This window comes from Mycteria americana, chromosome 1, assembly GCF_035582795.1.
Source record: "Mycteria americana isolate JAX WOST 10 ecotype Jacksonville Zoo and Gardens chromosome 1, USCA_MyAme_1.0, whole genome shotgun sequence".
NCBI classification, from domain to species: Eukaryota; Metazoa; Chordata; class Aves; order Ciconiiformes; family Ciconiidae; genus Mycteria; species Mycteria americana.
In genome coordinates this window covers 163,071,946-163,083,134 of record NC_134365.1, presented here as the reverse complement: position 1 = coordinate 163,083,134, position 11,189 = coordinate 163,071,946, and the positions used below count along the sequence as shown (strand labels likewise).

The window sequence follows — 11,189 nt, the reverse complement described above, 5'->3', positions numbered from 1 at the left end:
CACTAGCCAGCGTCCGTGTCTTCACACACCTCAACTTTCCTTCCCTCTGTAATTCCCGTAAAATACCAACAGCACTGTCTAGGAGCTGATGTGTCAGTTAGCATAATGCCTGGCATATCTCCTTGTTAGGCTTCCAGTCCCCCTTCATACAGGGCATTTTTTCCTGGTGTCTGAGCTTTGAGACTTAAAAACCCCGCTGTCTGGGGTTTGTGCACTCTTTCTCTTCAAGGAAAAGTCCTTTAAAACAGTGAGCATTCTGGATCCCTTTTTTGATCTGGGTGAATGCCAAATCCTTGGTTAATGTAACATCGCAAAATCCTTCCTAAAATGGACATGACAATCTTGATTCAGTCACTCTTGAGTTTATTGTTTCTGAATCCCTCTGTAAGTCCTTCTCTGTTTACAAGTGGTCTGATGATTATAAATCATTTGTTTGAGACTGCTCATCCACTGCTCCAGCATACATTTTGGTTAGGATTGATGACAAGTGTCTGAGAGAAATAAATACTGCTGGTTGGTGAGCACAAGTTATGAAAAATGCCACCAAACATGTTTACATGAAGGAAAAGCCTGAAACAACAAGTGCTCGAAAGATGCTGTGCACCAAGTGATAGCATCGAGTCTCTTGCTGGTGTTTTGTGTGCAAAAGTTGTTCTGTGTTGGGTTATGCTAAACCTCAAGACAGCTTTTCTTGCACAATAGGAAAGTCCATGCAGAGGGCAGGTATTAAATAGTTATTAAACTCTAATTGTGTCTCATACCTGTTGCACAAGACTTTCCGCATGGAGACAAGCCTTAAGAAAAGGTCACAAGAGGGTGGATGAGATATTTGGCCCCTGGTACTTTTGCCACACAGCATATGAGGCCACATCTCCATTTACAGTCTTTCGAGCCCACATAATTTAATTAAGCTCCTCTCTTGCCATAAAGCAGCATGGCTGATTGATTGAACGACTAGGTATCTCTGCAAAAAAACTGTGGGAGAGCCATAATAGCAGCCAGCTCCCTCATGCTTGGGCAGTGGGAATGTGCAGAATCCATCCATTGCGTTATAAGCCCTCTCACAGCAAGGAAGAAACAAAATAATCCCTTCTGGGTCAGCAGACAGTTTGGTTATGAAAGCAGTACATCTGTCAGCAAATATTCCTAGGCATAGAAGTGATTTAGCAGACAGACTACCCCGTTTTTTTTGTCATACCATGAATAAAAGACCAGACACTCATTTGTACACTGTGATTTAAGGGGTAGGGTTATTGGTCAATAAACCTTCGTAGGAGGCAGGAACAGCTGTTGTTTAATCATGTCCTCAAATAGGCCAAAATCTAGAGTTCCTTTCAAACATACTTACATTTTTTTGCTTGACTAAATTGTTATTTGTAAATATATTCAGATCTCCTTCATTCCTCAGATCCGTGGGAAAGTCAGACAGGGTGCTGACAGAGGGCTCATAATTGCTGCAGTCTAGCCAAGACAACATTAGCACCTGGGTTTTGACAATATTGTCTGTTGGTCCCTCATGAATAGTGGCTTTCCTGCTGGATTTGACAGCCCAGGAAAAAAGAGAATACTGCATCTCCACCTTTACCTCTGCCCACTAGGAAAGTCTACCTGATTTTTTTCCACACTCTAATTAAATCTTTGAAGGGTTTCATTCAGCAGTGAGCAATCTGCTACCCATTTGGATCTCAGTTCTGTTCTTAAAGGTCTAAAACACTCTTATCTTGAATCCAGGCCAATGCCTTGTTAATTATGGCTACATCTGAGAAGATAATCTTGGCTGTTACTATATCAGCAAGACAAAATGAAGAAATACAATACATGCTGAAAGACACACACCCTTTATAATTTTCCATCTCGATAGTGTTTCTCAGGCCTCACCCTAAATTCTTACCATAGGTGGTTACACAACATCATTTGAATGAAGTGATCCACTTACCAATTTTCTTCCTTGAGCTTCTTTCAGAGAAGGGAGAAGCCAGGTTGCATACTCCCTGAATTTAGAAAGTATTAGCCTTTTTCTTGCAAAGGACTTTGAAACTTCCTTAAGAGTGCTTGTAGTAATCACCAAAACACCGGTGAGTCATCAGATTTCAGTTCAAAGTCTATATAATCGAGTTTTAAATTATATTAGGATTTGTTCCAACATAGCACAATTAGATCTCTTCCCATTTTCTGCTCGTATGAGGCAAGGGTTCGTTCTCTTAGGCTGAAACTGCTGATGGGGCTTTTTTGCATGTGTCATTACTTTTGATTACTATGAAATAGCCACCTGATAATCAGTCCAGGTTTCCATTAAGCACTTTCCATGACAGAAGCACCGATATTAGACATAATGACTTTTTAAACTGTGGGGTTTTTCTGCTGGAGCGGTACCCTGACCTCTTTAGCTGGCCTCCCAGCACCTCCTTAGTTTAGCTCGCAGGTTATGGTTGTGTGTATTGTGGTTGTGTATGTGCACATACACAGAACATTTATTGACAAGCACTCCCCAAGAAAAGTTCCTTACCTGCACATTATTTGGAGGGTTTTGCTGTGCGTTGCCTACACACACACACTCAGAAGGTCCTATAACGTTTGGATTTTGCAGAGGGAAGACACTTTTTGCACCTCTGTTGTACCTTGTGTGGAACACGAGGGTACGCAGGATACAGGACATCCTAGCTAGACAGTGCAGCTCAGAAAACCCTTTAGTTGCATGAACTTACAGAACCCTATGGATACAGCATACAAGGCAATGGGCATTCTTCAACATAATTCACAACTCTTCTTTTACTATTTTTCTTTATCTCATCTTCTCTTTCATTTGTTCTTTCTCTTTTTTTTTTAAGTCATCATTCCACCGTGCACAGACCACCTGGGCTCCATCCCATTGGTGTTACCTTTCTTGCCAATCCCCCTTGCCACATCTCCTCCTCAGAGCTTTTTATGGATTCCTCCTCCGCCAGTAGCAGGTTTAAGACCTGCCAAGTTGCATAACCCCAAGTGTGCCTCTGTTTTTTCCCCTGTCTCTTGCTCCACCCCGTGCTAATTCCGCACATTCCACCCAGCCTTCCCCTCGGACCGCTCCCTTCCTCTCTCTTTTTGTTCTCGCCTTAATATCTTCTTTCATGCCATCGCCATCCACGCAGAGCAAAGGCGGCCTCCCACCCCGTGTGAGCCATGCATCCTCCCGCTCCCCTCTCAAAACAAGGCGGGAGCGTGGCAGAGCCCATCTGTTCCCTGAATCATCCCGGCTGTGACGGCCACTTTCCATCTGCCCCAGCTCACTGCTGTACTGACTGCGGTTTGGAAGTTTAAAGTGCACCCATCTGAGCCAAACCCCGCTGAAAACACAACAGGACTCTCGCTGTTGAATTCAGGGCGGGTTGAATCAGGCCGTAAATCATCTGGGGCTGCTCTTCTTGGTTGCAACTATTTTTTTTCTTTCCTCTTTTACAGTGTAATGTACTGACACATCTCAAGCGTTGCGTCAAATGCAGGTACTTCAGCCCCAAATGGGTGCTTTTCCTGGATGTCGTGTCCAGCTTTTTACACAGTGACCTTCAGATGAAAACAGTTCACCTACAAGTAAGCAAAATTTCTGGGGTTTGTATGACATCGAAATGCAGCCTAGGATACAAAGGCTTAATTTTTGCCCCCAAATGCACATGTTGCCAGGAAGATCACTGATGGTGAATTCAGCTTGCAAGATGCTTCTCCTGTATATACAAACATACTGGTTCTTGTTCATACTGATGGAGAACGCATTTCAATCATTTGTTATTGAGACCCCAACCATGCTGCTGCGGAAGGACTAACTGCACTGAAATCTGGAATCAAAGCCGTAGGAAAATGACTGAAAATACCTTCTTCTCAATATACTTTCACATGTAAAATTAATCAAAAGTAATGTCCTGCCCAGTATCCTTGAATTAAACCAATATTTATACTAGTAATTTTTTGTCACCTGTGTAACATGACTTGTGTTGTAAATATATACTTACTAGTATATATACTCAGAGACCAAATATGTACTTACGGAACAAATGTTGCAGTGAATGCATATCTTGCAGGTACAAAGGAGCTTATTGACTTTGCTGTTTTGTTTTTCTCTTACTTGAAAAGCTTGCTAACTTAGGTTACACTAGGGACAAAACAATAAACTTGAGTTTTAGTATGAGCTGATTTAGTATTCCGTCATTATTTCTTAAGTGCCAAAAATGGCCTTAACGCAACCTTTAGTGCCACTGCCAGGTGGGTGTATGAGCAGGTAAGACGTCGCTGGACTCCAGCCGCCCGGCGTGGCCGGTTGCCCATGCCCCCAGAGGCGCCTGTGGCAAGAGCTCCAGCATGCGTGTGTAATAATAGAAAAGATTAATGTGGCGGGTTTACACACCCCTTCGAATAAGGCCTTCCAGTTCCTCCTCTCCTGATGAATTCCCGCTTGCTGTCCCATTTCCCCTGGGCGCAGGCGCATTTGCTGGAGAGGAGCCGCCAAGCTGCCCGAGAGCATGGAGGCATGGAGCTCAGGCTGCTCAGGCAGGCTGAAGGCAGCGCACAAAGATCCCCTGGAAGCTTCAGCATCCAGGCATTTTGGGGTTTACTTTGAAAATTACGATGGCACGAAATGTCGGTGCTCGTTTCTCTGGTTTAACGCCCCAGTCAAGTCTATCCTGGGAGCTCAGTGGAAAACCGCCCTCGCTGTTGTGCCGGCTGACCGGAAAATGGCACCATCCCACCTCCTGGGTGAGGAGAGGAAGGGCCCAAAACGGCAGCCGAGGGCAGGTCCAGAACATCACCTTCACGCCAGGAAAGATTTCTTTGCCGTGGGCGCTGATTTCTGCTACAACCAGCCCCACAAAGAGAGATTTTTATAGTGCCCCTGACCCCAATTTATAAAGTACTCTAGGTATTTTTAAAAAATGCTTAAGTATATTAAATTGCGTTCAGCAAGAAAAACACAAAGTACTTCCTATGTGCAGAGAAGGGAGCTAAAGGAACAGTAAGAATGCTGGCTTTTGCATTTAATTAGTTTTATATTTCAGTTTCAGACTAGACCTAATCCTCAGTTTTAGAAATCTCCCTAACATAATGGTGCTTGTAGCAGCAAACAGAAAATGGCCCATGCTGGAAAAGGTATAGCATAGGATCAAGAATAATTGTAATAAGCTAATTTTTTGTGTTTCTAATAGCTCTGCTGTATTTAGATTTGATTTATTGATACACTGATTTTTTTTACCTCTTTTTATTATCTTTTTGATAATGAAGAGCAGTTTAGTTTTCTGATGGCACTAAAATTTTACACTTTTATACGATACAGATTTTTGGCACCTAACCTTGCTATTACTAACATTTTCAGAGGACAAAAGAAACCCTGGGAATGCATATTTCCTGGAGGGGTACATACTTCTATTGCAAATATCGTGCAAGTACATTTCTGGGGTGACCATCCTTCAATTTTTTGCAAGTTATTCTGAGGGATCACTGTATTTCAATAAAATCATACGAACACAAAAATCCTGTGGTATGGCTAATTAGAGTTAGGGAGAAAAAAGACGAGACTATTCTTTCATGCTCAAATTTAAATAAATCAAATACAAATAAGACAATGACATTTGGGGAGAAGAACTGCTCAAAGCTTTATCATTTTTTTTATCTCTTAGCAGTGTTATGCTACAGGCCTGCTAACATCATGATGTGGGTGGCCACGTATTCCCTTAAACACAGATTTGCCTCTGAGTGTAAATACAGGTGTTTAATAACCTTTGCACTGTGTGGAGAGACACAGATAGGACTACAATACGGCTGTGAAGCAAGAGGAGGAGGATATCTGAGAAATATGGATAGGTATCAGGGAGAAAACAATCCTTGGAATACCCCTATAAATATCTTCTAAAATCTAATTTTCAGAATAGGCAATTTCAGCACAGCCATACCTGTATGGAACAATGCAACTTGTTTTCTGCATCTTAAAGGCTTAAATTTTTTAATATTGCTGATAGTTATCTTGGGTAATTTAGTATATACTCCAGATCACAAAGGTACTCTGACATAAATTCAGTCTGAAATGGATGGCTAGTGCTTGATCTCTAGTATGCATAAAAGAGTACAGATATGCAAGTATGTTGCATTATGCAATGCTATACATAATATTTTGCCCTCCTAAGGGAATCCTTAATTGGGTCTTCTGAGCACTGTGCTTAAATCTCGTCATTTTATTGATGCTTACTGATGTTTCGCAATTTACCTTGTAGTAAATTAATGCCCTTCAGATGAGCAATCTAAAATCCAGTGACAGCTGCTCAGCCAAGGGCAGCTGAACCAGTGTATTGTTAAGTCTCACAAGAATGAGGTCTCACCTAAGTCAAATGGAACATGAACATAGAACATTAAACATAAAAACTGAGATCAAAATCAACAATTAAGAAACATCAGAATCAATCTGCCTATCTTAAACTTGTTTTCCTAGTATGTTTGCATTAGGATCTAGCTCCTGGTTACACTACCATATGTTCTTGTTTTTCACAGGATCCCAGCCTTCCCTGAAATAAAGAGCCTGGCTCCTGTGACAGAGAATTAAAGGACAACAACTTTAAGGGAGTGTTTTACAAGTATTTAGAGACAAAGCTGCTGATCCAGTGCTTGGTGCTGCCCCTGCACACAGAGATGTCAACATCTGGGTGTATGTGGTATCAGTTCTTAGGATCACGTGGTCGACTGTTAAAAGGGAAGCAATGGTTAAGACTTTCAGCGTAAAATGGTCGGTGCGTATGTTCAGTCCACAAAGATAAACCGTGAAGAAGAAAGCAAGGTTGCCTCCACAGGTCCAGGCAAACACTTTCCTTGTTGTGCGTCCTCCATGCATCGCTGTAAGACGTACTGCACTGTTGTTCTCCTCTCACCCACGTTTGAGGGACGTGGCATGAATCCAGAAGGTGGCAGATGCAGCACATTTCTCGTGACTTGCTGGGACAAAATAGAGACTGCTGTTGGAAGGTGGTTAAGGCTGGGAGGGACCCAGCAATGAAGTAGGCATGAAAAGGCCCTGGCTGGGGATGGAGGTGAGCAATGCAAAGAGCGGGAGGTTGTGGCTGCTGATGGCCACCAGCTGGTGACATGGCTCAGCTCCAGACAAGCCAGTCCCTTAAACACTTCTGTATTGTGATTGCCTCCCATTCTGCGGTTCTAGCTGAAAAACAAGATAGTGCTGTTTGAATTATGTTTGAGTTATTGAAGCAATAGTTACCCACATATTCATATTACTAGACATTGATACAGAGCCCAGGTTTAACATGGTGTTTAAAGTTTTGCAAAAAATCTCATTGAAATGGCTAGAACCATAACAAAGGGAAAACTTTTGAGCACTCTTTATTTTTTTTATAATAGTGTGATGCAAAATCAATTTCAAAAAACCCAGATAAAAACCAATACTCTTGCCATTTTTTCCACTAGATTGCCTTCCTTTGCACACTTCTTTAGAACTTAAGAAACACCGAAAAGTTCCTCCTTTAGCCACTCTGTTGCTCCTCACATTAACTGTACGCCTACCAGCTCTACATGGAAAGAACTAATGTAGAAAATGTTCTGTATCTTCTAGCTATAGTAAAAAAATAAAAATCTGTGTAATAAAATGAACCCACTACAGTTTAAGAGGACAGCAGGTCTGCTGCGGTACAAAGCTTTAGTCACTTCTGAGGGAGTGAGAGAAATTCTCTAATTTTGGAAAGGCACAGGACCAATCAGTCTGATTTCAGCCCAGTGAATCTCTGCCTTCTGCCCTTCCTCCTGTTCCCATGCAAGCTGCTATCAGCAAGCTGCGCTGCCACAGGAGTCTCCTCTGTAGGGTATGTACGGTGCACAGCTTTCTTCTTTACAGTCTTCTGTAACTGGAGACAAGGGTTGGAAACAGTAGGGAGAAGTTATTGAAATCATTAAGTTTAACATTAACCTCTTTTCAGGTATCTGCTAATATTTCAGGTAACTGTAATAACTGCAGGTGCCACTACGAATGCCACAGAAACCCCAGACATCAAAGAGATGTAGACCACCTGCCATTAACTGCAGAATCATTAACCTGCACTGAGTTAAGACAGAAAATTCCTGAGCGAGGTGTTACATTTCCACCCTGTTTTACTCTGCTGCTATCCTTCACTCTATATGGTAGGGGAGCATCTGACTGTTACAGATTAATTAGTAATTAAGAGTTGGTTCAAAAACATCACAAGTTCAGAGAAGAAAGCAACCTAATCATATTAGAAAATAGTTAGAAATATAAATTCCAGTCTCCTGGGATTTTCTTTTGAGCAGGAAATTTGAATAACTTTATTTTGAACATACCAAATTGACCCCACTAACTAGATGTAATAAACAAATGGAGATATTTAAGCTGACATTTGAGCAGTGTCAAAGCCTTCTAAGCTTGTTCTAAGTAGATTAGTAGATAAGTGCTAGCCTTCCTATTCTGGGATGTGTTCCAAGGCAAGCATGAGGACTGATGATTTCATTTAACTCCAAAGTGGACAACACTGTATATTTAAATAATGCAAATAATTTGCGTAATTCTTATGACAAGCTACCAGTTGACACTGACGGTGTTGGGATTTTTAAAAAACTTCTCTGCTTGGCACTGTATCTGAGGGCAAAAACTGCATTTCCTCTACCGTTCAATCAGTGTGTGAAGCTATAATTATTAGCATGGGGTATGTAGTTTTCTCAATACCACATAGTGGATCTCATCTGATCTAATCCCAGAAAAACTGACTTAATAAATCTTTTTTGAAGTAAGGGATATCATTAGATGTTTCATAGACTCCATAATATATTTGTAGACTTAAATAAGACAGTGGCAAATAATTTCAGAGCCAGCTCCCTGTATCCCAGCGGTATTGACAAATCTGCAAGTATTTTGGTATATTGTTGGGAGAAGCTTGCCAACTATTGCTACTGATTCAGTTTTGCTGTATCTGTCAGTGATAACAAGTCCACAGAGCTGCTTTCAAAATAGTTCTTAAATGTTTGCCCAAATGCATCTTTATTCAGCAAAATACATGCATGAGTCTCTAGTATGTTCAGTGATTCTGACTTCAATCCAATTCCAGCACTCAGCGTTGCAGAGAAGAATCCCTCTAATATGATTACCTTGTAGGACATCAGTCTAGGGAAATCTTCAAAACTGGGCTTATAAAACAGAAGAACACTAGTTCTTGGCTATCAGGACCGCAAACCTCTAAATTAATGGTTGTTCTGTCACTCCATTTTGTGTGACTGTGAAAAGAAATAGAAGCAAGCTTTATCTTCAGCACTAAAACAGCAATCTTAAGCCTATTACACAGGCAATGCTGGAAAAGTTTTCAGGTTTTATCCTCACCTACATGAAAGCCAGATCCACAAAAAGGCTTAATTACTTTAAGTGGAGGTTAGTCAAAAAAGTCCAAAATGGCAATTAATTAAACCATGAGTACCTCATTAGATCCCTAAAGCTTCAGGAGGCACCCAAGCTTTTCCCAGTGAGGTTTCACACTGGAACTATTACAAGCTTTGCACCTCATTATTTACCTTCCCTTTCCTTAGAAATGAGGGTTGCCTGTGACTTATGTACGGTTATGCGCATTCAGCAGCATACTGGCAAGCCAGAGTTTGCATATGTAACATACGGCAGCCAGAGCCATTTGCATTTGAAAGAAAGAAGGAGAATTTCTGTAGCAAATCACTTCTTCCAGCTGTGCTTTAACAGCAAAGAGTAAGCCAGTTGTCTGTAGCCAAAGACACAATCCAATTTAGATGCTGTGAATCCAATTTAGATTCTTTGCTGAGGAAAGAACCTCAGCCTGGGAGAGAGTCAGGATTTCCAATGCACTATTTCTTTGGTTCTTCCTTCTGGCTAGTTTAGACATACCTCCTGCTCTGTGAGCTGGCTGTGAATCCCATTCCCACCTGCCTGACTGCGGGCCCTGTACGGAGAGGACACATGAGCGACAGAAATCTGAATTTAGTGCTCAGAGCTGGACATTTTAAAATTACATACCGATATGCTGAACTTTGCTTAAGTCTTTGTGGACCCAAGCATAAGGTCTTTTTACGTCCCCTTGGCAGTGTTAAGAGATTTTGTTTACAAAGATTCAGGACCTTCACATTTACAAGTGCTATTTAATGGTTGCATTTGAATGTAATTATTAAAAAAGCATTTGAATGTAAATATTAAAAGGCATTTTAGTTTTTTGCGGTATATAAATAATTTTATGGAATATAACAAATTTATGACTTGCCTAAAAAGTTTTTACTATTGGTTGCCTGTTTAAAAATTGTTACCTAGCTGACAAGTCACATTTTCCAGTTCCAGAGCGACATTTGTTCTCGGTCATGTACTGCGGTAAGCTACACGTGACTTTGAGGACCTCAGTTCTGTCAGGTGCGCAAACACACAGCACACAAACCTTGTCCTGTTTCTTCCTGACATTCACATCTGTGATGCAGGCCGGAGCATCATCACCTTTTAAATGCCTGCCATGACCTATTTCCGTAAACTCTGATTTCTACATGGACTTGAAAATGTCATTGAAATTTGGTGCCCGAATAATTTCAGCCATATTATACCACATCTGTATGAAGTCGGGAATTTGGCTCATCTTGTATTAGGTGTCTACCATGTTGGCAGAGAGCAAGGTGTCTAACGTACCATTACAGCTAGCGGTGATCCGTTCAACACAGTCAGTAGAGCCTAGGGAGCAATTAATTTCATCCTAAAGTAGACACCTTCATTTGATCATCTGAAAAGCTCTCCAGACTCCACCGAACGTCTTGACTATGTCTCCGTTAGCTGTAATGAGAGCTTACCCACAGCTCCTAAGGAGGCACTTACCTTGTGGGCTCCCAAAGTTGGGGTGAGCCTCGGGTGTCACAGTTTTCCAAAGTCTGAGGAGTCAGGCTTCCCCAAGGCACTTACAAATTTCAAATTTAAATAATCTGTATAAAGATAGAAGTAATTATATATAACATACGTAGACTAACTTATGTTTTATCCTTGTCTAGCTACACCCGAGCTTTGAAGTGTCTCAGGGCCTGCGAGCGCCCTCTGACAGGACCGGACACCAGGAGCTGTCCCCAGCCTTACAGCGGGTTAATTAAGGGAATGTATTCCGTCTATACGGGCTCATACAGGCTTCACCGTGTAGCGTTGGGCTCAGCTGGCAGCGGGCCCGCCGGGCGAGCCG

General features: G+C 41.7%; 1 long non-coding RNA gene across 1 annotated transcript; it reads right to left on the bottom strand.

Annotated features, from left to right (window-relative positions):
* Window positions 1-5,316: 5,316 nt before the first annotated feature.
* On the bottom strand, window positions 5,317-11,173 carry LOC142404954 (uncharacterized). The gene is made up of 5 exons (XR_012774009.1): window positions 11,090-11,173; window positions 10,838-10,941; window positions 9,875-9,929; window positions 9,118-9,243; window positions 5,317-7,168 (listed from the first exon to the last, which is right to left on the bottom strand). It is a non-coding gene; the product is annotated as an uncharacterized LOC142404954 (long non-coding RNA).
* Window positions 11,174-11,189: the final 16 nt, after the last annotated feature.